General features: G+C 40.6%; 3 long non-coding RNA genes across 3 annotated transcripts in view; 2 read left to right on the top strand and 1 right to left on the bottom strand.

The window, feature by feature from the left end:
• Positions 1 to 915: 915 nt before the first annotated feature.
• LOC120396858 lies at positions 916 to 8,861 on the bottom strand. The gene is made up of 4 exons (XR_005593463.1): positions 8,599 to 8,861; positions 3,397 to 3,532; positions 2,780 to 2,920; positions 916 to 1,661 (listed from the first exon to the last, which is right to left on the bottom strand). It is a non-coding gene; the product is annotated as an uncharacterized LOC120396858 (long non-coding RNA).
• A 134-nt stretch (positions 8,862 to 8,995) lies between these two features.
• LOC120396859 overlaps positions 8,996 to 24,109 on the top strand; it is a 30,678-nt gene continuing 15,564 nt past the window's right edge. The window contains exons 1-2 of the long non-coding RNA XR_005593464.1: positions 8,996 to 9,131; positions 10,616 to 10,686. This is a non-coding gene — a long non-coding RNA (uncharacterized LOC120396859). The remainder of the gene's footprint in view (positions 9,132 to 10,615; positions 10,687 to 24,109) is intronic.
• Positions 11,057 to 17,992, top strand: LOC120396860. Its single transcript, XR_005593465.1, has 3 exons — positions 11,057 to 11,079; positions 12,419 to 12,518; positions 17,803 to 17,992. It is a non-coding gene; the product is annotated as an uncharacterized LOC120396860 (long non-coding RNA).

The following is a 24,109-nucleotide window of genomic DNA, read 5'->3' as shown; positions in this document are numbered from 1 at the left end:
ACAAAAACTCAGAAGTGTTAATGGTGAAGGGAATGGTGAACTGGAAAAAAAAATTAGATGTTCAATTACTGAACATGATTTTGGGAAGGACAGGCAACAGACAAAGAAAGGGAACCTCAAAAAAAGTTGTGTCAGTGGTTCTCAAACTGTGACTCAGGACCTCAAAGTGGGTCACAACCTTGTTTTAATGGGGCCGCCAGGGCTGGCATTAGAATTTGTGGGGCCCGTGGCTGAAGCCAAAGCCAGAGGTCTTCAGTTCTGGGTGATGGGACACAGGTTACCGGTCCCCCTGCCTGGGGCTGAAGCCTTTGTACTTCAGTTTTGTCCCCCTCACCTGGGACGGTGGGGCTCAGGCTTTGGCCTCTATGCCCGGGGCGGAAAGGCTTGGGTGGGCTCACACTTCAGCCCCCCCATCCTGGGGTCATGTAGTAATTTTTGTTGTCAGACAGGGGTCACGGTGCAATGAAGTTTGAGAACCTTGGGTCTATCTACATTATATGAAGAGACTAATCAGAGGTATAAAGTACAGCTGAAGGTCTCGGTCCTAACAGTTGATATTAAAGGCCTCCATTGGGATTGGCGAGGCCTAACTGAGAAGTCGACTCTCATTTTGTGACCATTGCTTTCCATCATAGTTATATTCTACTAGAAAAATGAAAATGTCAATATATAGAATGAAACTGAGTGCATGAGACAGAAATTTCACAGGAACTTGGCCTATAGAATGGAAGGCACTCCTTCAAAACTCTTTCCTTCAACTTATGCACACACCAACTCCACACCTATCACATAAACAAAGAAAATCTCAAACAAATCAGGCTTTATCTCCTACAGAAAGACTTCTTTACATTTCTACTTTTAAATACTTTGGAGGCCCGCAATACGAGGCCTGCTTAAGTAAGAGTAACACATTTATACGGTTCAATTTTTTTATTTTATTTTTTTAAGCCCAAGGAAAGTGACAGCAGCAGAGGAAAAGAGAATGGGAATTGTTGGAATCAGATTTTTTTTATGCACATGTGTAGAAAAGAGAAAAGCAGACAGAAAAGGAAAAATCCCAAAGAGAGGGTGTTAATGAATGGCCCTGTCTTGCTGCACCTGAAAATCATGCCAGAGGACATGGAGTTAAAAAGAGGGAACTGCATTCAGATAGGGAAACCCCAGGGAGGGAACAGACAGTTGAGCTTCTCCAGCCCAGGAGAGAGGGTTTACAGCCTACAGAAGCCCTGTCCTCAGAGAAGGAGGGTGCAGAACCCCTGAGTTGAAGAGGAACAGAACTGAGGTTTGCACTGGAGCCCACTGAACGCTGAAGAGGACATTGATACTCCCAGGGACTCTCTGAAGTAAGAGAGGCCCATATTATGGATGGAGCTGCTTACAGGTGTTTTGTTACCTTTGTTTTGATGACTAAGGGCTGTCTGGTGGCATCACTAGGGACACAAAGAGGGGAAGAGATACTTGAGATGGAGGGTGAATGCTGGCCCCCTGGAAAGACACCCCACAGGTGCTGTGGGTTGAGTGTGGAGTAACTGGAAAGATGATTGAAGGCCAGAAGAACATGGCTGCTGTTGAGACTTATTTTCAAAACCAGTTAACAATTTGGCTGTCAGCAAGCAGTATTTGGCTGTGGTTTGAGACGTGCTCCAATTCCATTTCACTTTCTGAGGACACAAGTGATACACATTACTCTTTAGGCCACAGTATAGACTTGGGAAATCATCTCTGGAGAAGATCATAGAGGGTATATATATGCCTCTATTTTTCTGCTTGCTAAACAAAGAGGTGCAAAAGTCCTGCTTAAAACTATACAAATGTGATGCAGATGTTACAAATCATATTTGTTCTATTAATATGGAATATATAATACCAGTAGGATTATGAAAATCTGTGTAGCCTGGATTACACTGACAATCTTACTAACAGACTTGTTTAAAAATTTAACTATTTCAAGTGCTGCTTTTAAAATGCTTTGTTCACTTGTCTGCATTAAATGTAAATACTTCTACACTAAATAATGATGTGGTATTTCTCTCTTTGATAGTACTATAAGCTATTAATAAGACCTAAAATCAGAGTTTAAACAGTGTCCTGAATTTGACTAAAAAAGACTACTTATTGTCCTTAACTCTGCTGCCCACAAATATCCCTTTGTGGCGCTATTCTTACTTTATCAATTATCTACAATTCCTAGCTTTGATTTATATTCATTACTATCAACTTTCTCTTTCTTCCATTTATTAGACATGGTGTGTGTACACACATACATACACACACACACACACCCCTTTACTTCCCCTCTATACCAAATCATTTTTTTAGCCAGTATGACCTTGACCCTCAATTGTAGTTTCTGGATGTCTAGTATAGTATTCTTAAACAATCCCCAATTACCATTCACATTTTTTCTGATTACATTCATTCTCCTAGCTGATTTGGCTCACAATTATTTTCAGCTTAGTGAAACTGGTCCTTTTAAAGCACCAAATATAGATGTCATTAGTTTGGACTTTATATTATAAATATGGTAAAGTCATGATCACTTGTACTAATGCACCATTTTTTTTAGTTCTGTAATGATTTCCTTTCTACCTATCAGTACAAGGTCTAATATAGAACACTCTTGTGCTGGATGCAACACTTTTGGAGTTAGGAAATTGTATTTATAATATTTAGAAATTCCAAGAGTGTTTTACAACTGACAGCATAAGACCTCCATCATACTTCACTCAAGCTGAGGTCCCCCATGATCACACAGCTTTTCTTTTTTTCTTTTCTTTACCTGCAGATAGTAGATACATTCATAAGAAGCTGGTCACCCTGTTCAGTAGTGTGATCTGGTGGTCTGTAGCAGACAACAATTAATATTCCATCTTGTGCTTTATCCATTGGCATATTGATCCATAAACATTCAAGATATAACCTGGAAGAAAATTCAGTGTCTCGTAAACAGGTAATGTCATTTTTGACAGAGTATTGCTCCCCTTCCCCTTTTGCCCATTCAATCCTTCCTATTGATTCAAATATTCCAATATGTCAATCATCCCATCATTTATGATCATAAATGAACATTTCCAGTTCCTCTAGTTTGTTACCCAGGCTCCTAGCATTGGTATATAGGCAATAAAATAATTTCTTCTCTTCATGTCCTTTGGTTCCTTGATTAATTTTGTTCTCAACATCTTGATTTTGTACAAAGTGCTCATATCTTCCCTCTTTTTACCCTCCCCTTTTGTTATTAGTTTAATGTCCTCCTGACTACTCTAACCAGATGGTCCCCAAGGAGCATTGCTCCCCTTCCACTGAGGTAGAGGTCATCCAAATTATACAGCTCCCTCATCTCATGGAAAGAGGGCCAATAGTCCACAAAACCAAAACCCTCAACCCTACACCACTTACTTAGCTAGCAGGTCACTTCCAGAATCTTCTGCCTCCTCTCTTCCTTCTTTCATGGGAAAGGAAGAATCTCAGAGAAGATTGCTTGGAAATTCTTTTTCTTCAGAACACTTCAGAGTTCACTGAAGTCATCTACTGTCTGTGAGACATCCCACAAAAATAGTGTCATTAGTGCCAATAGGAACCATTACTAATGGATCCTTTTCTATCAACTTCAGAAGCCTATCCAGTCTTACAGTGATGTCCCATGACTTGGCTCTGAGAAGGTAGCACACCATCATGTTATTTGTCAGCCCCTTGCATGTTGTTTATTTATTTTATTTTTTTATTTTTTATTTTTATTCTGAATACCAAATTCCCAACAAGGATTGTCAGTCTTCCTGGGACAGCTGGAGAACTCTATTTGGGCAAGCTTGATTTGATTACATGCTGAGCCAAACTACCATCCACAGGTGCATCCTGTAAATCTCTCTGTTCCCTTGGATTTGCTGGATCTGGAGGGGTATCCTCCACAGTTTTCACATCAACCAGGTGGTATCTACTGGAAACATCTAGCTGTATGTAATTCTTCCTGATCCTCTTCTTTCTGGTGGGTATAGCCTGCCCATCCTCATCTGTCTCCAGCTGTGCAGAATGCTGCCATGACCTCTTGCCTCTGGTGGTTACAAACCACCATTCCTCTGCTCTGACTTCCTCTCTCCCCCTGAGTCCTTGATGGCTAGCCCCGGTCTTCCTTGAACCTGGGGTACTGCCCTGTTTCCCAAACCTGGTTGTCTAGGAAATGCTCCGCTTCTCAGTAGCATCTACACTTGCCCCACCAATCCAAGAATCTTTTTCTTCAGCACAGCAACCAACTTGCACTTCATACACAGGAAGTTCCTTTTGGCTTCAGGCAGGAAAGAAAACACAGCACATCCATTGCAATCCACTGTTCCATCAGTGGCCATCTTGATATCATACTTAGAGCTGGACCTAGAAGGAAAGCCTTTCACACTCCCTCTCTCAACTCTGTCAGAAGCTTTCTGTTAGCTGCCTCTGTTTACAGCTTTTTGAGCTTGTCTAGAAGTGACTTTTTATATCAAGTCTCCCTGCTTAGCTCAGCTCAGCAATGCCCCTCACTACCAGGGAGCAAATAGCCACTCAGTCTTCAAACAGTGGGGCTGATCAAAGCTCCAAGAGTCAAAGCTTCATGCCCTTTACCAAGCGCAGCCAATAAACAGAGCACAAACAAAACAAACAGCCAAAGAACCCACAGATGAACCAAATATACCCCTCACCAATCCAACTTCCTCCAAGCAGTGTCTGCGGCTATGCCCTCTGAAACACTCTTCTTGGTTATCTTTGTTCACAGCTAAGCTGCTTCTATTCATCACATTATAACTCCATAATTCAAAATTTGTCTTTACTTTCAGATAGTACATACATCCAATTCCTCTTTCACTTTCTACCCCTTTTTTCCCCCTATCTCTCCTAGTATTTCTTTCCCATGTTGTTAATCCCATCTTCAAACCACACACACAGAGCAACTCAGCTAATTATATCCACAGTGCCATGAGAGTGGTTGGATGTAAACTGATACCTGAGAGGCTGGGCCTGAACTGCTAGTTATTTGGGAGGAATTGCATCTAGTGATTTTGGAAGGAAATTGTGAATTGTGACTTTGAGATTTATTTTTGGTTCTGTCCCTGACTCGCTATGTGACCTTGCACAAAAATCACTTACGGTTCATGCCCTTCAGTTTCCCCATCTATAAAATTCAGATAGTACCTATATACCTCACAGGAGGTTTGCACTCAATACTATCACCTTGGGTGGAAATCCTAAAATGGAAGGAACTATACAAATGCAAAATGCTATGTGAGCAGGCACAAATAGAATGTGATGTGTGGTTTATAACACTCAGATGTGAGGTTCTACCCAGGAATTATTTCACCAACTTGTTGGTGAAAGAGACAAGCTTCCGAGCCACAGAGAGTTCTTCTTCAGGTCTGGGAAAGAAGAGCTCTAGGTATCTCAAAAACTTGTCTTTTTCATCTGCAGAAGTTTGTCCAATAAAAGATATTACCTCACCCACTTAGGGCTTGGCTACAGGCTATTTTGCAGCTGCATGGCAGGTGAAAAAACACACTGCTGCGCTGCAAGCGCTGCGGCGCGCGTAAGCAAAGCCCCAGCCAGCGCCAGCGCTGAGCCCGCGCGCTGTCTGTCTTTCCCCACAGCCACAGGGAGGGGACAGGGGGGAGAGAGGCCTTTCTCCGCAGGCGCTGCGACTACTACACTCAAAGCGCTGCCGCGGCCAGCGCTGCCGCGGCAGCGCTTTGAAGTTTAAGTGTAGCCATAGCCTTAGTCTCTTTCACATCTTGGGACTGACAAGGCTACAACAATACTGCAAACAAGATTTATTTTTACATGCTGAGTTGGACACTTCAGTTTATGTATTATATTACACAAGCATCATTTATGCATACTTTGTGTGTGTCTTTCTATAGCAATATATACAAACAAATATATCCATACTACATAAAGTGGACAATTAAAATACCAAAAAATTGCAAACACTCTTGCTAAACAGTTCAATATTGGGGACCAAATTTTCTCTCAAATATGTAAATGATAGATTTCTGGTTTTGATACATTGTATAATGCATTTTTATTTTAATACACTAACAAGAAAGTTAAACAGTCTTTTTTAATCTAATATATATTTTCACATTTGAATGTTTTCATGGCAGAAGATAACTGGGATTACTTCAATATATCAAGCTACATTAATGTGAGATTACTGGTGAAGTAGTACATTTTCTAATCTCTCATGTGGAAATGTTATGCAAATTATTTGTAAATGCGAAAGCCTTAGGAGCAAGGATGCATTAACAGCTCGTATTGCAAAGGTATCCTCAATAATTTACAACTCATCAAAGGTTGAATTGGATATAAATTGCTGCTACACAGTACTAAATTCAGAAGAAATGCAAAGAGCACCATCTGCTGGATCACATGAACCATTTGCAGCTCTTTTTGGAAAACCAATGTACTGAGCTTTACTACTACTGTTTTATATAGGACATAAATTTGAAGGACATTTATATTATACTATTATTTTTAATATATAACAATCTACATGAAGCATGTATTTAAAGATAAAGCTGACATTACAGATAGTTGTACTTAAGTACTGAGGTGCACACAGCAAACTACATATATTGTAGAACATTCTCTCTCGAATATTCTACTGATTTGTGACACTTGTAAAAACTACAGTGAAATTGAAGTGAAAGCTGATACTCCATATGCCATGGTACCCAACTATGTAATTATCCAGGCTTATGGATTTCTAAGGGAAAAGTTTTTGATATTTTCAAGGAGAAAAGGTGAACACCAACCCTCCACACTAGCACTGAGGCAACAGGGAATGAATCCCTTAGCCTGAGTTAAGGCTTCTCCATCTCTGTCTGTCCTGGCAGCAGGACTAATGGGCTTCACTAGCCAGAAGGACAAATACTACACCCTTGGATCCATTTCCAAACTGGTGGCCAACTCATAGTACCTCTGTCAACAGCCAAGGCTGATAATATGCCTTTCAAACTCAAAATCTAGGGTCAGCAACCAAGCACAGCAGCCAAATAGAAGAGATGCCCCTTTCCAAGCCCAGACAGCCAGATTCATGGAGGACGGTAGCAGGACAATCCTTACCCCAACCTTACCCCAGAAGCGGTACACAGTTAATTCTCATAAGGAGAGTTAAAAGTAGTACATAGCAACCATGTACTTGCCTCCTCTTTGTGTTCTACACCGCAAATTATTATAAGTAGGGAATATATAGGAAATCACACTTGAAGTACCTGTCTCTCCACTCTGGGGACCACTTTTAGGCCTAGGTTTCTTAGTGTATCAGAACCAGTCTTTCACTTAATTGCCAAGCTAGGGTGGATTATGCTAAAAATATAAAGTAATACAATTTCAGTATTGATGCTGAGAAAATAGCTGCACAGGGAGAAAGTTAGTACTTTGAAAGCACTAGTACCTATTCAACTAAAAAGAGCCTATTTCTCTCCTTACCTGAACTTATAACGCCAACAAGGAACCATCTGTCTCAGAGGAAGAGTCTAAAACAGTGGTTCCCAAACTTTAACATCCTGTGAACCCCTTTCACTAAAATGTCAAGTCTCGCGGACACCCTCCTAAAAATGAATATTTCCAGGGATTTTCTCCTTTACCTGAGTATAAATTATAAAAGCAGTGATCTTGGAAATATAAAATTTGTTTTTATGACATGCTTATTACACACTATTTATTATTAATTATTATTTATCATTACAGTATTTTTATTACATTATTAAAATGGCAACTCTCTTCCAAGATCTTCCAAGAAGCTCTTTCATAGCTTGTATCACTTTGAATAAGCCTGTTATAAGACAAGGCTCCTATATTTCATCAAGGAGTATCAGATGTGAAACAGCATGAAGGTATTTAAGAAGACAACTCAAAGAGTTCCTCCTACACAAGTATTCAGGTCTTGAGCAGTCCAGGCAAACAATGCATGTTAAAACAAAGCTTAAACTTGTTCTTCATAATCATTTAAAAAACAATACTAGCTGCCTATTTAATTTTAAAAACAGCAAAGAATATCCACCTCCCTTTCCATTTCTTATAAGGAGTCTTGAAGTTTAAATCTCCTCAGTGTAATAGATATGCTTACTTTGATCTGCTTAGCTCTTGGAAGTCCAGGGGCTCCGGGCTGCTGGCCCCATGCTGCCTGGGGACCCTAGGGACAGCTCTGTCCGCCATTAGGGAACTTTTTCCCGAGAACCCCCTGTAACATTTAGCGAACCCCAATTTGGGAACCACTGGTCTAAAAGATCAGCATCTATGTACTCTCTGTTATATTGCTAACAATTTTTATAAGAGTGGATATGTAGATTTTGGCTACAAAATGGAGTTCAAGTAAGATCTTGATTTCCCTTATTTTATACACTATATTTTGTTTCTCAGCAAAGGGGAGATCTTGAATTAAAAATTATTTTTCAGCAGCATCTTCTTTTACCATAATCATCTAATACAGTACATGTGCTTATGATGATATCATTTCCACTATATTGTCTGGTTCCTACTTGGAACAAGTGGTCCCAGTGGCTTTAACTCAAAGGTTCAGGTACTGCAAAAAACAAACTGCCAAAGAGAACCCTCAATCCCAAGGACCCTCCTTACCTCTACTTGTCTTTGGAGAGTAGAGGCAGTGTCCCCCAACACTAGGTTCTAGGGGCTGAATGGCTTATATATCTCCCCTCAGGTTTTCAGAAGTACCCAAAGGCTATCTTCCTAAGTAGCCATCGGGGGACATCCCAGTATGGACCATTGCCTCTCTGACATTTACAAGGGTCTTTGCTGATGGGGAGAGGATGTGTCCACCCTTATCTCATCCTGTATAGAACCTCTGGGAATCAATCACTGTTACAGCTCCCAGGCTGAGATATGCCATATAATTTCTAGTATAGTTGCTGGGGACCCTCACAGGTTTCCTAGCAACCATACACTTGGGATTATGAGGTTTTCTTAGCTACTACTGTAAAGACTATGGGTGTTCTATGCCTGTACTTAGTCATATTGCCACTACAGCAGGAGGGAGGATGTGTTTTCTCTCTTTGGAGAGTACAGGAATAAGTTGCCCTTAGAAGATTATTGCAAAGACTAAGGGAAGCAACTGCCCAAAGTAAGCGGTCCACCCCAAAGATCTTTCTGAGGTGAGCAGTAACCCAGAGCACAAGAGAAGGGGACAACCCAGCTAATTCAAGGAGCCCAGCTGTGACAGTTAGACATTCCCTGAAGGCACCAAGAAGTAAAGATGCAGAAGTCCCAGGGTCTGGAGTGTGTATAGGCAGCTGGGGAATTGAGGAGAAGTCACCTATATGGGAGATGCAAACACCACCAACTCAGATTCATGAACTGTTTATGAACTTGGGCTGATATGTGAGAAAAAAAATAACAGAACCCCCCAAAACGCCCTGATTTCAGGGGGATTCTGGCTTCCATTAGATCTGTTTGCACAAACCTAACCATCCACCATAAATGCAAAACAAACTCTGTTCTCACTGAACTTCAACATGATCTTCAAATACAAGTTTTTGAACAACTCCTAGTTACCCAGTATAAACTCATGAAGCTATTCCAAGGAACACATTTCTGCTACAAACAGGAACTGTACACTCAGAAATATACGTAATTCAATGGCCCTCCAAACAAAAGGGATACATTTTAAAATTCTCCAATGGATACATTGTACTGGAAATAATCTAGACATGTGTTTCTCAATCTGGGCAGTACATTTCCCTTGGGGGACACCAGACTTTGCAGAAGGTCAAAGAGAAAACAAAAAAGAGCACTTGTGGAAAGATGCATGAGCCTATATCATCAGTAACACCCACAAAGGTGCTCCTGTATCTGTGACTAGATACACAAAGTCATCTGTCTTCCCTACCTTTTCCCAAAGCAGCCTATAATGCAGGGGCATCACTTCCACATATGTGGTGTGCATACATTTATATAAAGGCCACCAATTTTTATGGGTCCCTTAAGCAGCCACTTAGGAGAGCTTTCACTCTGCATACCTTTATGTATGTGCACAAACACACACATATGTATGTCGTGGTGATAGCCATATGATGCAATTATTTTATCTTTCAACGTTGACTGCCTCACCTGCTATCTAGTCACAAATCCTTCTCTCCAGGACTTATTTTAACTTTAAGCATCTACCTTTTACAAAAATTCAACCTTTCAGAGAAAGAGTTCCTTCTTTTACCCCAAACAAGGAATTCTTCTCAATACTTACATTGGCCCATAGGCTACAATGGGCAAGTTTCAGTCCTGCACCAGTGACAGATTTAAAGTCTGATATCTCACAATCCTGCAGAGTTAGAAACAAGAGCTTTATACCACTGTGAAGAGAAATGACATACCATACTTTTTTCTAGCCTTGGAACATCCTGATATACCGGACCTATCGCCCATCACCACCACCCAGAATGTTAAAGTTATTTTAGGACACATTTATAGGTTTTCATGGCTCTCTCTAAGCCCTGTATACTTGGAATGATGGTAATTTAGGAACCACGCTTTACGGGCAGAAGGATATAGAATGAAAAAAAAAATAGATCCAATATAAATTGTGAAACCTCTCCAAAATATTCCTAAACTATTTTTTTTCTGTAATATGTGGTATGTACAGGATACATGATGTTGTGAAGTGGTATGAAGATTTTATGGGAACTTGCTCCAGATGACCTGAATAACTCACTTGTGGGTAACGTGAACATCATAAAATTGTGCTGATATAAATGTTATGTCAGACCATACTGCCATGTATGTCATTTTGTGTATATAGAAAGTAAAAAATATACTATGCTTCTGTTTGACAGTCACATCAACCAAAGGAGAGCCAAATCTCTGATTTGGATAATTACATTAAAATGTCTTAATAGGTTTTAGCCCCTGTTTAACCAACTTCCATCCCTTCCTTTAAATTTAAAACACACACACACACACACACACACACACACGGCATCCAGTGCTGATAAACTTGGCTCCAACAGTTGAATACTTTATTCAGGGAAGGAGAATCTTGCTGATGAGAATCAGAACACAGAACACAATGGTGCTGTTATGTAGGGACGAATGGAACTATGGCGAATTGTAAGTGTCCTGTATGAACTTGTAAAGCGCCAACAGTTTATTTTGAATACGTGTATACGGTCTGAGGCTACCTACACCTCCCACCTTCCTCCAGGTCTCTATTAGGCCCAATCTTGTTATCTTGGATGATGTCACTCTGGTGGCAGGTCATTTTTTCCAAGGTGCCATCCTCTCTTCCTCATGTCGGTTGCAGTGGAGTGCCCTCCACTATGCCCTGCTTTTATTTACCTCTTCTATTTCAGTGGCATTCTGTGGTTTCAAAGTGCACATGGAGTAACACAGAGTTACAATTTCCAAGGGCCCTGAATTGCACTGGTAAATTGGAAGAGAGCCCAAAGGAAATACTATTGGGTCCTAATGCATAGTTACTATCGGAAAAGAGAACAGACAGAGATAGCTGCAGAAATGCATCAGGAAGTGTGACTGGCTGTCTTTTTTTCTTTTTGGCATTTAGGTATCTTATTGCTAATGTTCCAGTGCCAGCAGGTTTATCTCCAATAAAGGACATGCTTCAATCTCCCTGACTGCTCTCACTGGTTAAGTCAAAATATGAATATAATGGCAACTACTAATAGGAAGATGATGCTAGAGACTAAACTGCAGCATCTAGATTGTAGGCCTGGGCCTGCATACACGAGAAAGCTTAGCAGGTTGACAAGCCATGAGAAATTCATAATGCCAGCATTTATAAGAGCTCAAGCTGTAAGTTGATTTTTTTTAACAAATAAGCAAACATTTTACCTGTTTTCAAAATTGTTGCACTGCAGCAGGTTATAGTTAGCACCACTCCCACTTATTTTTTGTTACTTTGATTCAAGTACACTGTTTATTTTAATGCTGCTTAAATAAATAACATCACATTGAAGATAAGTTCACCCTGAATTACCCCCAAAACTTCCTCCATAATTTACAACAGTTAGAAAAATTAAAAACACTAAAAATTCCACAAAAAATCCCCATAGAGCAGAGCTAGGAGTACTGAAATATAATATGATATATTTATCACTTAACACATTATTTTTAAAAGTTGATCAAATTCTCTTATGTTACCATATAAACTTATCAGCTTGCTCTTCTGCACTGGCAAAAAATATATATATAAGCCATCTCTCTGTATGTATGGACATCATTGATTAGAATTGATTTCTTGCCAAATGTGATATCTTGACAGTACAAGGACTTACTGTATAACTGATATCCTCATCTGCTCTTGTCTAGTTCCAATCCATGTCCTTTCCAAGGCTGTGGGAGAACCAGACTGGCATCCAAAAGGGTGAATGTATATAATGTGAAAGACAAGGACATAGAGTCTGAGATAAATCTTTTTATGCATACTTAGGAAACCAAAGAAGTGATTATGACAGCAGGAGAAGTGGCAGCAGCACGTGTTGGTTACTGCACAGCCACAAGACCTTTCTTGCAGCCAAGATCTTTTTTAAGTATGTTAAACTGATAAAGAAATCAAGTAATACTATTCTGATACTATACAGTTCCACTTCCAAAAAAGTGACTACTTGTCTCATATAGGCACAGTGCAATCTGAGATGGATAATTATTGCTTCTGTGCATTTCACTCTATTTACTCTTCTTTTCAAGAAAGTAACTTTTCTCCCCACACCTATTTTGTATGTTTCTACTGCCATCTGCTTTAATAGACGGAAGACACATGGCTGTGGCAGAATATTGCTAACACTATCCCTTGTGTCCTCGATGCTTCTCATTAATTATATCACAGAGAGGCCATAATTCCATTTCAGATCCCTTGGCTGTAGTATATAATTTACACTAGCGCTTGTCTTGCCGGTAAAATTCTCTTTTTAGTTACAAAATCGTATTGCCCAGGAAAAAAAAATAGTGATTGACCTTTTGTACAAGTACATTGCTCTCTTGATAGCTAAAATGAGGATCCCTCTTGTTCATATACAAAAATATAGAAATATAATCCTCCAACTGTCTTTCAGCCTTGAGTAGAAGCTCACTGATATGCATAGCAGCATGAACAATTGAAGAAGAACAGTAACCGTCTCTAATTGGTAGGCTTTTGGCCAGGTCAAAATTGTGACTAGACTAAGGTTCTTTTTAGGATGTACTACTGTTCAGGGAAATCTGATTTGATGTTTCTGAACTCAAAATGGGCCAATATCTAATTCTTTAGATACAGATATAAATCTCTAATATACAATTAAGCAATAATATATCTATTTGGGAATTCTTTTCCTAAGGCCACAAAGTTCACAGTTGGTTTATGCTCTAAAGCAAGAAGATTAACATTCCCTAGATATTTTTATTCTACTACTGTAACTGTGTAAGTGGGTTGGCAAATTTCTCAGGTCCAGTGGCCAAAAAAGTAAGGTTGTTTACCTTGTACAGTAACCAGAGTTGTTCAATATATGCAGTCCTTATTTATATTCCACTCAAGGTGAGCATGTGCTCCAGGGACCTGAGACAGGAAGATTTTTTGCTAGCTATGTCCGCTGGTCTTGGACTATACCCTTCTCTGCCTCATGCTCTGAAACAAGTGTTGGGAGGATGGAACATCTCTCCAGGTCCCTTTCTACCATAAATAACCTTAGGATCTATTATCGACCACCTGACCAGGACGGTGAGAGTGACAATGAAATGCTAAGGGGGATTAGAGAGGCTATCAAAATTAAGAACTCAGTAATAGTGGGGGATTTCAATTATCCCCATATTGACTGGGTACATGTCATCTCAGGACGAAATGCAGAAACAACATTTCTCTATACTTGAAATGACTGCTTTTTAGAGTAGTTGATACAGGAACCCGCAAGGGGAGAGGCAATTCTTGATTTAGTCCTGAGTGGAGCACAGTATCTGGTCCAAGAGGTAACAAACAGGACCGCTTGGAAATAGTGATCATAATATAACAAAATTTGACATTCCTGTGGTGGCAAGGACACCTCAACAGCCCAACACTGTGGCATTTAATTTCAGAAAGGGGAACTATGCAAAAATGAGGTGGTTAGTTAAACAGAAATTAAAAGGTACAGTGACTAGAGTGAAATCCCTGCCAGCTACATGGACACTTTTCAAAGACAACATAATGGATGTATACCCCAAATTAAAAAAACAAACAAAACAAACAAAGAAAAAAATCACCACCACCAACAGTAAAATAACTAAAAAAGAGTCACCATGGATTAACAACCATGTAAAAACAGCAGTGAGAGATAAAAAGGCATCTTTTAAAAAGTGGAAGTCAAATCCTAGTGAGGTAAATAGAAAGGAGCATAAACACTGCCAAATTAAGTCTAAAAATGTAATAAGAAAAGCCCAAAAGGAGTTTGAAGAACAGCTAGCCAAAAACTCAAAAGGTAATAACAAAATGTGTTTTAAGTACATCAGAAGCAGGAAGCCTGCTAAACAACCAATGGGGCCCCTGGACGATCGAGATACAAAAGGAGCACTTAAAGACGATAAAGTCATTGCAGAGAAACTAAATGAATCCTTTGCTTCAGTCTTCACAGCTGAGGATGTTAGGGAGATTCCCAAACCTGAGCTGCCCTGTGTAGGTGACAAATCTGAGGAATTGTCAGGGATTGAAGTGTCACTAGAGGAGGTTTTGGAATTAATTGATAAACTTAACAGTAACAAGTCACCAGGACCAGATGGCATTCACTTAAGAGTTCTGAAAGAACTCAAATGTGAAATTGTGGAACTATTAACTATGATTTGTAACCTGTCCATTAAATCAGCTTCTGTACCCAATGACTGTAAGATAGCTAATGTAACGCCAATATTTAAAAAGGGCTCTAGAGGTGATCCCAGCAATTATAGAACGGTAAGTCTAATGTCAGTACTGGGCAAGTATCAGAGGGGTAGCCGTGTTAGTCTGGATCTGTAAAAGCAACAAAGAATCCTGTGGCACCTTATAGACTAACAAGTACTGGGCAAGTTAGTTGAAACAATCATAAAGAATAAAATTGTCAGACACATAGAAGAACATAAATTCTTGGGAAAAAGTCAACATGGTTTCTGAAAAGGGAAATCATGTCTTACTAATCTATTACAGTTCTTTGAAGGGGTCAAGAAACATGTGGACAAAGGGGATCCAGTGGACATAACGTACTTAGATTTCCAGAAAGCCTTTGACAAGGTCCCTCACCCAAGGCTCTTACGTAAATTAATCTGTCATGGGATAAGAGGGAGGATCCTTTAATGGATTGAGAACTGGTTAAAAGACAGGGAACAAAGAGTAGGACTAAATGGTAAATTTTCAGAATGGAGAGGGGTAACTAGTGGTGTTCCCCAAGGGTCAGTCCTAGGACCGATCCTATTCAACTTATTCATAAATGATCTGGAAAAAGGAGTAAATAGTGAGGTGGCAAAGTTTGCAGATGATACTAAACTGCTCAAGATAGTTAAGACCAAAGCAGACTGTGAAGAACTTCAAAAAGATCTCACAAAACTAAGTGATTGGGCAACAACATGGCAAATGAAATTTAATGTGGATAAATATAAAATAAAGTAATGCACAGTGGAAAAAATAACCCCACACTATACATACAATATGATGGGGGCTAATTTAGCTACAACTAATCAGGAAAGAGAGCTTGGAGTCATCGTGGATAGTTCTCTGAAGATGTCCACGCAATGTGCAGCAGTAGTCAAAAAAGCAAACAGGATGTTAGGTATCATTAAAAAAGGGATAGAGAATAAGATGGAGAATATCTTATTGCTCTTACATAAATCCACGGTACACCCACATCTTGAGTACTGCATACAGATGTGGTCTCATCTGAAAAAAGATATACTGGCATTAGAAAATGTTCAGAAAAAGGCAACTAAAATGATCAGGGCTTTGGAACGGGTCCCATATGAGAAGAGATTAAAAAGGCTAGGACTTTTCAGCTTGGAAAAGAGGCGACTAAGGGGAGATATGATAGAGGTATATAAAATCATGAGTGGTGTGGAGAAAGTGAATAAGGAAAAGTTATTTATTTGTTCCCATAATATAAGAACTAGGGGCCACCAAATGAAATTAATGGGCAGCAGGTTTAAAACAAATAAATGGAATTTCTTCTTCACACAGTGAACAGTCAACCTGTGGAACTCCTTGCCTGAGGAGGTTGTGAAGGCTAGGACTATAACAGGGTTTAAAAGAGAACTAGATACATTCATGGAGGTTACATCCATTAATGGCTATTAGCCAGGATGGGTAAGGAATGGTGTCCCTAGCCTCTGTTTGTTAGAGGGTGGAGATAGATGGCAGGAGAGAGATCACTTAATCATTACCTGTTAGGTTCACTCCCTCTGGGGCACCTGGCATTGGCCACTGTTGGTAGATAGGATACTGGGCTGGATGGACCTTTGGTCTGACCCAGTATGGCCGTTCTTATGTTCTTAAGAAGGAGGGCAGGTAGTGTAATATAGAGAGCAACCACATCTCTCCAAGAACTCCACTTACTGTATAAGGAAAGTAATCTTACTTTATTCTTCAAGAGGTAGTCCTTATGTGTATTCTACCTGAGGTGACTAATGAGTAGTATTCATTGAGAAGGAGAATGTACTTCTTGTACCAGTAATTGGAGAACTGCTCTGCCAAAAGATGCACCCACTGTTGAGTTCTGAAAAAGGGCATAATGTCTCACAAAAGGCATGGATGGAGCCCCATGTTACCATTCTGTAAATCTTTGGGAGAGAGACATCCCAGAGCAAAGACGGCAACCCCTCCCCCTTAAGGTGACTTGACTGGAGCCTAGGCTGTCATCTCATAACACAGCCGGATGCAGCCTGAAATCCATTTGGAGAGTCACTGTTAGGAGATAGCTTCTCCTTTCATGCGTTCGACAAAGAACACAGATTTGCTGAAGGATTTCATCCTCTGTATTTAGATGGCTAAATCCCAATGGACATGCAAAATGGAGCTTCCTGTCCTTTTTGGTAGCATGAAACTTTGGACAGAAGACAGATGATCTGGGTCAGATGGAATTCTGAAATTACTTTCAGAATGGGTTTAAGGAAGCCTTGTCCTTATGGAAGACTATGTGGGCGGGGAGGGGGACAAGCCATACAGGCTCCCAGCTCACCTACTTTTCTGGCTAAGGTGACTCCAACCCAGAATGCAACCTTCACAGAGAAATGAATGAATTAACATGAGGCTAAGGGTTCAAATGGAACATTCATCAGTGCTGATAGGATAAGGTTGAGGGCCCATGTTGGGGTAGGTTTCAGCACCAGACTGAAGGTTTGGATAAGTCCCTTCAGAGACCTTACTGTTACAGGATAAGCTCAGACTGAATGGCTGTGCACAGAGGGTGAAAAGCACTAATAGCCACCAACAGCACTTGCAAGGAGCTTATGGATATTGCTGATGTTTCTGGAGGGAGGAGGTAGTCCAGAATAGTAGTGATCTTGGAAGCTTCCAGAAGTATATGACAATGTTGATACCAGGATGAACATCTTTTTCCATTTTGCTGTGAAGCATTTTCTCATGGAATCTCCCCTACTACTGCTAAGGATGGATAGTATTACCTCTGAGCATGACTTTTCTAGGTCTGTGGGGCATCCAAGTACCATGCTTTTAGATGGAGGGATGTTGGGTTGGGATGTTGGAGGTTTTCTTTGTCCTGCATCAGTAGGTCTGGGAAGAGCTGAATATGGATGCAAGGACATCTGTAGAATGCAGGTGAACCTGCAATGCCAGGGCCATTGGGGAGCAATCAAAATCACTTACACTCCATCTTGTTTGATCTTCCTCAGAATGTGAGGCAGGAGAGGAATGGGCAGAAATGTACACCTCAGCTGTCCCAACCACTGAATTAGAAATACGTTCCTCTCTGGAATCGTGGCCTTAGCATGCTCTGGAGCAGCAGGTTGGGGATTTCTTGTTCTCTTGAGATGCAAAGAGATCTCAAGATTGGAATCCCCACTGCTGAAAGATGGCAATGTAGTTCCCACTCGTGATCTCTGGAGAAACATCTGCTGAGGCTGCCTGCTAATGTGTTGTATATACATGGATTGTGTAAGCAAAGATGGGTGGAACATACTCTCCCTTGTTTATTGATTAAAAACTGTTGTCATGTTGTCCAATGTGACTCTAATGTGCAAGAACCTAATAAATGGTAGGAGATATTTGTAGACTTCATATCCTGCATGTAGTCCAGAAGTTTTATGTGCAGCTAGGATTCTTGGTAGGTCCAGCTGCATGTTTGGTCAGGTGACCTTCCTACTCTAGCAGGCAGACATCTGTAATCAATCTTTTTTTTGTGGGTAGAAAAGGGATGGAAGCCCCCCCACCCACCCACACACATAAAGTCTCCCTATTATCCCAGCAGGGGAATGAAGTCAGAATTATGTGGAGGGGCAAGATCAATATTTGCAGACTGTGCTTCCTTGACATGTAGATTGTCTGTGACCAAGCCTGACCTCCAAGGTGAAGGTGAAGCCTCAGGAAAGGTGTCATACAAGTACACAAGGCCATGTAACTCAGAAGGATGACACCCGTTCTAACTATCATCTGAGGGTTCAGCCAAACCCAAGTAATAAAGGTCCTTCATTGCCTGGAATCCTGACCTAAGTAAGCTTTAAGACAGACTGAAACTAGGGTTGTTCCAATAAAGTCTATGATCTGTGTTGGAGCTAAAATGGACATTGCTAATGAATGTAGGAGTCTAAGCAGGGAAAGGATTGTCGTCCATACCTCTTGATCTGACTTCCCCTGTGAACAGCCAATCATTCAGAAAAGGGAAACACTGATGAACCCTGATGATGCAGGTGAGCAGCCACTACTTTTAACACCTTTGTGAATACCCCTGGTAACATTGAGAAGTCAAAGGGGAGCACTTTGTACTGGTAACAGTCTAGGCCTACAATAAATTATAAGAATCTCCTCTTGCAGGGCAGACAGCTCTGTGGAAATATGCATTCTTTAAACTGAGAGCTGTGAACCAGTTGCCTTTGTTTCAGGAGGGAATCATAGAGGCCACATGGAACATTCTGAACCTCACGCAGTGGATGAAGACGTTCAGCTATCTAAGACCTAGTATGGGCCTCTGGCCTTGTTTCTTCTTGGGGATCAGGACATATCTTGAGTAAAACCTTTTTCCCCGGAACTGAAGAGGTACTGCTTTTATGGCAAGGAATCTAGCATCCTCTCATGAGAGGGAAACCTGAAAAGGGATAGAGAAGGGTTTTCTTTTGGGGGAACTGGAAAGAAAGAGGAACTCTAAATGTTTAACCAGTGGTGATTATCTCCGGAACCCATTTTTTTGACATTATATGGTGCCATGCCTGGGAAAAATGAGTTAGGTGGACACTGAATAGGGTATACAAGACCTGAGTTGGTTACTGTGGCACTGAGACTGATTTTCATCTCAAAAGAGCTATCAAAAGGATTTCTTAGTGGAATGAAGTGAATGAAGGGGGAAGATAGCATTTACTATGCTGCATTCACTGGAATTTCATAAGTGGCTCTCAAGGCTTTTTGTGGTAGAATAGTTGAGGGCCTGGTTGTCTGAGTCTTGGTGTATTTCCTCTGTGGTGCTGGGGTATAGGTACCTAGCGAGTGAAGGGTTGCTTTTGAGTTTTGCATGAAATCTAATAATTCATCTGTCTTCTAACTGAATAGGCCAATCCTCCTCAGTGATATTCATATCACACTGTCATGTATTCTGCATATACCACATGTAAAAAAAAAACTATTTTAGAAAATTTGAGATTTTTTTTTTCAAATGCCCAGAATTGAGGAGAAAAGAGAAATATTATTTGGCATGTTGTGTTAAAAAAACAAAATAGCTGTTTGAAGCTACTCGCGTTAGAATACATTTCCGGAAGATAACTTGGTTGATATGGGGCAGATAAGGCAGTCACATGTGGATTTTAAATTCATTCTTCATGTGAAAAACTAAAATAGTTTTTTTGTTACATGTGGCATATGCAGAATACATGACAGTGTGATAGGAATATTTTATCTACACTAATTTGTGACAAACCATATATCAATTTTTTTTCTTATGCCTCTGTGGAGGAAAGATATTTCAACTCCCCTCCCCAGCCTCTATGGGACAGAGAGAATAAGCATCAGGAACTGTCTGTGACTGCAGGAGAAATGGCTCCAAACTCTCCTGGACACAAGTATTAAACATTGTGTGAGCCCCAGGATCTGGTAAAAAGTATTTTCCTCCTGTATTGCTCATCAAATTGCTTCCGTGATTTAAGGGAACATGTTCAGTGCTGGTAGTCAGGATATTCTAAATTCAATTCTTATTGCTAACCTTGATACTTCTTTGTACTTCACAACCTTTATTTAATAAGACTGCACATCACCACATCATCATGGATAAATATTATCATAGTCTTACAGATGGAGAAACTGACTCACAAAGCTAGGAATATGCCACAATATGTTAGAAAAAATGTTTGAACCTTTTCTTATTCTATAGATATGCTCTCAGTAAAATGGAATTACTAATTTGTGCCATTTGTATCAAGCACTTTGAAATCCATAGATAAAAAGGCAATATGTAAGTACTGAATGCAATAGCATTCAGACCTATGGCTAGAGAAATGTGGCCCTGGACCACTCTTAATCCAAGCCTGTGATTTAAAGCATATAGTATATCACAGTGCATAATTACAGTAGGGGCAAAATAAATTCTGTGCATTAAACTTTAATACTGGAATTTCCTGACTTTTATATGCTTGACTTTGCAACTTTAGTATTCCTCTAAAGCATTTTTATATATCGTACACACACAACCACAGAACTAATATTGGAATTCATATATGGCTATATATCCACATACTTGTTCAAGTATTATATAAGAGGATCTGTACCCAGTTCATACACTAGACTGGAAATGTAAGTAAATCATTTTTTTAAGAATAAAAGGGTAATATATTTGCCCTTTATCAAATATAAATAAATAATAAATATTTGTCACCTAGATAAACTTCTATAATTTGAATAAACCCACACCCAAAGAACATGCAGCATTTTTTAAAGACACATCTGGATTAAATTGTTCCAAAATTGACTTTTGACTGTGTTTGCAAAGTGAAGATGGATTTCTTTTTACACAATGTAATGAGTCTGATTAGTAAAGCCATGACCTGCACGTACAGCAATTTGATTAGCAAAAACAATTTAGATCAACATATAAAATGAGACGTTTGCAGTATAATAGCTTTTGAATTTTGCTAAACAATGATTTAGAAATATTGACCCTTTTGCACTTTGTTTTATGCAAACACTTGTATAAAACTTTACAAAAACCATCTTTGTATACATTTATTTTCCATCTTGGCACCAGCGATTTCTTGTTACCCGAGTGAACTCAGTAAGCTTGGAGAAAATTCTATGGGCCTGATTTTTTAAAATTGCCATTTTTGTGGGCACAAACTAGGTAGTAAGAAATGTCTATGTGCTATAATTTTTGCCTGCAAAAAGAGGGAATACATCGAAACTAACTTCAAACTGGGATTTCACTGATAAAGCTAGTTTTCCAATAAAGCCAACTCATCAATTTATATTTTTAAATTGAAAAAATAAAACATGATTTTTTACTGTAGGATCTGAATCAATAGTTTCTTGATAAATCTTATAGATCTGAATACACAGAGAAACATTTGTGAGAAACCATATATAGGATATGTCCATGAAAATGTCTATATCTACATATCTATGCATGTGGTATACCTCATCCAGTGCACTAAAGGTCCCAATAGCTATGTGAGTGAAACCAGACAATCACTACGCTCTCAGATAAGCTCACATAGGAAAATGATAAATGACAAAAACACCCTATCACCTATGGGTGAACACTTTTCACAAAGTAATCACTCTATATCTGGCCTATCAGTCCTAATCCTCATAGGAATCCTGCAAAACACTTTCAAAAGATGAGACTGGGATCTTAATGTCATAATTGCTAGACACTAAAAATAATGGACTGAACAGAGACACCAGATTTATGACTTATTACAACAAATCTGTCACACACTAACTCCCTCTTTTTATTCTATGACTTCAGAAGTAATAATAGGCGACTCTACCTTGAACAATCCCTTAGAATAAGTACTAACTACTTATGCTAAACAATCTGTTCCACCTTGCAGTTAGTTGTGATGCTTGGAGTACCTTTCCCAGCGTATGTCTACGCTACGGGATTATTCCGATTTTACAGAAACCGTTTTTTTAAAACAGATTGTATAAAGTCGAGTGCACGCGGCCACACTAAGCACATTAATTCGGTGGTGTGCGTCCATGTACCAAGGCTAGCGTCGATTTCCAGAGCGTTGCACTGTGGGTAGCTATCCCATAGCTATCCCATAGTTCCCGCAGTCTCCCCCACCCATTGGAATTCTGGGTTGAGATCACAATGCATGATGGAGCAAAAACAGTGTCGCGGGTGATTCTGGGTAAATGTCTTCACTCAATCCTTCCTCCATGAAAGCAACGGCAGATAATCATTTTGCGCCCCTTTTTTCTGTATTGCCCTGGCAGACGCCATAGCATGGTAACCATGGAGCCCGTTTAGCCTTTTTTCCACTGTCACCGTATGTGTACTGGATGCTGCTGACAGACGCGGTATTGCAGTGCTACACAGCAGCATTCATTTGCCTTTGCAAGGTAGCAGAGACGGTTACCAGCCCGTCTCTGCTGCTTTGCACCGTCTGCTGCTTTGGAAATTGGCGATGACAGTTACCAGTCACATTGTACCATCTGCTGCTGTCCTGGGTGCTCCTGGCTGGCCTCGCTGAGGTCGGCCAGGGGCGCATGGACAAAAATGGGAATGACTCCCCAGGTCATTCCCTTCCTATGTTTTGTCTAAAAATAGAGTCAGTCCTGCCTAGAATATGGGGCAAGTCTACTAGAGAACCAGAGAGCACAGCCACTCTGTGTCAGAGCCCCAGATATCCCGCAGAAATGATGAGCTGCATGCCATTCTCCTGCAACAACCCCATCCATTGCTTCCCTCCTCCCACACCCCTCCTGGGCTACCGTGGCAGTTATCCCCCCATTTGTGTGATGAAGTAATAAAGACTGCAGGAATAAGAAACACTGACTTTTTAGTGAGATAAAATGAGGGGGAGGCAGCCTCCAGCTGCTATGATATTCCAGGCAGGACATCTCCATTACTCATTAAAGGGTGGTGAGGGGAGAGGAGCACAGTCTCCCGCTGCTATGAGGAGGACAGTTACCAACCCTATTGCACCATCTGCCGGGACTGAATCTCCAGGACACAAAGCTTAAAGAAGGGAATGACTAGGAGTCATTCCCATTTTTGCCCAGGCGCCCCCGGCCGACCTCACCGAGGCCAGCCAGGAGCACTCACAGGATGATGACGAGGACGGCTATCAGTCATATTGTATCGTACCGTCTGCCACCTGGGAAGGGAGGGGAGAGGATGCTGCTGTTTAGCGCTGCAGCACCCCGTCTACAAACAGCATCCAGTAGACATACGGTGACATTGAAAAGAGGCGATAAATGATTTTTTTCCCTTTTCTTTGAGCGGGGGCGAGGGGGAGTGAATTGATGACATATTCCCTGAACCACTGGCGACAATGTTTTTGACCCTTCAGGCATTGGGAGCTCAGCCAAGAATGCAAATGCTTTTCGGAGACTGCAGGAACTGTGAGATAGCTCGAGTCCTCAGTCCCCCCTCCCTCCCTCCATGAGCGTCCATTTGATTCTTTGGCTTTCCGTTACGCTTGTCACACAGCACTGTGTTGAGTCCCTGCTGTGGCCTCTGTCTATCATAGCCTGGAGATTTTTTCAAATGTTTTGGCATTTCGTCTTCTGGAACGGAGCTCTGATAGAACAGATTTGTCTCCCCATACAGCGATCAGATCCAGTATCTCCCGTATGGTCTATGCTGGAGCTTTTTTTGGATTTGGGACTGCATGACCACCCGTGCTGATCAGCGCTCCATGCTGGGCAAACAGGAAATGAAATTCAAAAGTTTGCGGGGCTTTTCCTGTCTACCTGGCCAGTGCATCTGAGTTCAGATTGCTTTCCAGAGCGGTCACAATGGTGCACTGTAGGATACCGCCCAGAAGCCAATAC

The sequence above is a fragment of the Mauremys reevesii genome, linkage group 2 (genome assembly GCF_016161935.1).
Source record: "Mauremys reevesii isolate NIE-2019 linkage group 2, ASM1616193v1, whole genome shotgun sequence".
NCBI lineage: Eukaryota > Metazoa > Chordata > Testudines > Geoemydidae > Mauremys > Mauremys reevesii.
The sequence above is the reverse complement of the archived record's forward strand: the minus strand, read 5'-3'. Positions and strand labels throughout refer to the sequence as shown.